This window comes from Macrobrachium nipponense, chromosome 25 (assembly GCF_015104395.2).
Source record: "Macrobrachium nipponense isolate FS-2020 chromosome 25, ASM1510439v2, whole genome shotgun sequence".
Classification (NCBI taxonomy): Eukaryota; Metazoa; Arthropoda; class Malacostraca; order Decapoda; family Palaemonidae; genus Macrobrachium; species Macrobrachium nipponense.
Genome location: NC_087214.1, coordinates 8,021,975 through 8,024,737, shown reverse-complemented (window position 1 = coordinate 8,024,737; position 2,763 = coordinate 8,021,975). Strand labels below are relative to the sequence as shown.

The following is a 2,763-nucleotide window of genomic DNA, read 5'->3' as shown; positions in this document are numbered from 1 at the left end:
CGACAAGCAAATAAGAGATGTGGTAATTCTTTGCCCTACTCAGAACCGTGACTTAAACAATATTTCCTAATCATCGATTTCAGAGTTTGATGAAACCTCTCCAGAGCACCCTGACTTCCAGGATGATAAGGAGATGAAGTCAGATGTTTAATACCCAACTCTGCCATTTTCTCTTTAAAATGTTTTCTAAAAAGTTTGTACCAGAATCAGACTGAATCAACTTAGGCATTCAAAACTTAGTGAAAAAATTTAGTAACACCTCAACTATTTTCAAGCGTTTAATGTAACATGGAGGAATTACTTCTAGATAACGGGACATTTTATCCATCATAGTGAAAATGTACTCATTCCCACTACGAGTCTTGGGCAATGGCCCGACAACATTAATTATAATCTATTTAAAATGTTCAGAAACAACGGGGTTGGACATAAAGGATCTTTACCGACGTTCAGGAATATACCACAACTATTGACAAACTTCTTCATGTCAGATTATTATTTGGGTCAATAATAATCCTTGAACAATTTCCCAGCCATCTTGTGGATTTCGAAATGACCCCACCTTACCATTATCATGTGCCAACGACATCAAGCCAACCCTGTGAACACAAGAAACCACTATTTGTTTTACAATTTCATGTGCACTATTACCAGCCTCTCTAGGCCTACTCAACCTGTAAAGAATATTGTTCATTATCTTAAACTTTGAGACTCTTCAATCATCCACCTCGCCTAGTTCAACTGGAAGGATCCAGAATTCATGTTACTGAGCTTTTATTAGCTCATCCTTTGTCCAATTTGGAAGTTCATTTCTAATATCACATCTGCTCCTCTGAGATATTTCATTCAATTTCGAAGTGGTTAGCTTCTATTTTGTCTCCTTAGTTACGGGCTGCTTTTGTAATAGTTCATAGTCATGATCATCAAGGGGAGGTCAAGTTGAGTATTAGTGTCAATCGAGACTCGGAAAAGAACAGAAATGGGAAAGAGCTAATTGTTTTTAGTAAGGTTACCAAAATGGATGGTCTACACAAGTAGTCGCTTCTGTAACGCATTTGGAGGAGAAAAGGAGACTGAATGGGCGAGGGGGAAGAAGAGACCATGAAAGAAGGTTAATAAACATTGACTTTTATTCTTTTGATATGAAGAGAAGACCAATGGGACAGGTAATGTAATGCCTCTCTCTTCTAACAGTTTAGAGGAAAACAGAAAAGGAATGTGTAACTTTGAAGATCAAAACGCAGCTGTGATGCAATTACCTTTATTTGCTTAAAATAGCAGGCCAAAAGATGGGCAGCTCAGTGCCATATCGATACATATGTATAATTTGAAGTTTCAAAGTGGGTTGCTCTTTCATGACTTGCACATGATATAAAACCTCAGAGTTCAAAATTCCTCTCAAATCAACTTGATGAAATGCTGTCGATGTGAGGCAGGCAGTTCAAGAATCTCACGTTTTATACCACGGACCACTTGGCTTCGAAGACCTCTTTACTTCCTGTACTGAAGAAGAGCACATTGATTGCATTTGCTGTAGAATTGATTGGTGCTGGAAGGGCCGTTCCACAGAATGTTTGGCTGGTAGCTGTGGGATACGCGACATTGCCATCTTTATTCACAATGACGCTGTTCGCCGAACATGTAGTGTTCATAGTCATCTTGGTGAAGGTAAGCAGAATCTTAGTTCCTGTCGGAGACTGTCGGGAAGAAATCGAGAAGTGAAAAAGTCGTTAAAATATATTCTTATGAAAGAAGTGGCTTGTGACTGGCAAAATTATGAGATTCTATTAACCCCAAACATGAGAAGGAGAATAAAAATGAATGCAATGGGAAAACTGAGACCTAGCAATGAAGGAAATGTTAAGGTTGATGCACGTTTTTATATTTTTGCTAAAATCGAAGACTAATTGGATAAGCAAGGCAGGACCCTTATCTGAGCAGATCTTGAAGTACTACAGGAAAAAAGTTGGGTGAGAAAAGCGACCTCGAAGTAAGCAAGCTGGGGACAGCATGATATAAAGGAAGCACGGGATGGTGCCACTTACTACCTGCCTTTAACGTAGATATACTTGAAAAAATTTGCGATAGAAGTAAATATTTACGCAAATAAGCTTTCCAGGCACTTTAATACCCTCTAGTGATCGCATCATAGTTACGTCACCCATGGAATTTGTTCGTTTTTACTTTTCCATGTCCGTGGTGAGAGAGAGAGAGAGGAGGAGGACCATGGTCCCCATGGAGACCAGAGGAGGAGAGGGACACGAGGACTGTGTGAGTTCCAATGGATCGTCTGCCATCAGCTTTGAGGATTTTTCGAATGAAGATTTTTTTTCTTCAAGGTGGTCGTGGAATGTTGGAGGTACTCCGCGCTCTAGTATTATTCTCGGCACGAACTCGTTGTAGCCATCTCAAAATCTGCATAAGTTATGAGGATTTTCATCTCAAAATCTGCAGACGTTATAAGGATTTTCATCTCAAAATTTGCAGACGTTATAAGATTTTCATCTCAAAATCTGCAGACGTTATAAGGATTTTCATCTCAAAATCTGCAGACGTTATAAGGATTTTCATCTCAAAATTTGCAGACGTTATAAGGATTTTCATCTCAAAATCTGCAGACGTTATAAGGATTTTCATCTCAAAATTTGCAGACGTTATAAGGATTTTCATCTCAAATACTGCAGACTTTATAAGGCTTTTCACTGCCTTCCTCAGTGCTAAGGGCATAATTGTGTTAATCTCTTGGACCATCGGATTTTGCAG

The 2,763-nt window shown here is 38.9% G+C and overlaps 1 long non-coding RNA gene across 1 annotated transcript in view; it reads right to left on the bottom strand.

The window, feature by feature from the left end:
• Positions 1-1,247: 1,247 nt before the first annotated feature.
• The window catches only part of LOC135199147 (uncharacterized), an 18,537-nt gene continuing 17,021 nt past the window's right edge, over positions 1,248-2,763 (bottom strand). The window contains exon 4 of the long non-coding RNA XR_010310930.1: positions 1,248-1,697. This is a non-coding gene — a long non-coding RNA (uncharacterized LOC135199147). The remainder of the gene's footprint in view (positions 1,698-2,763) is intronic.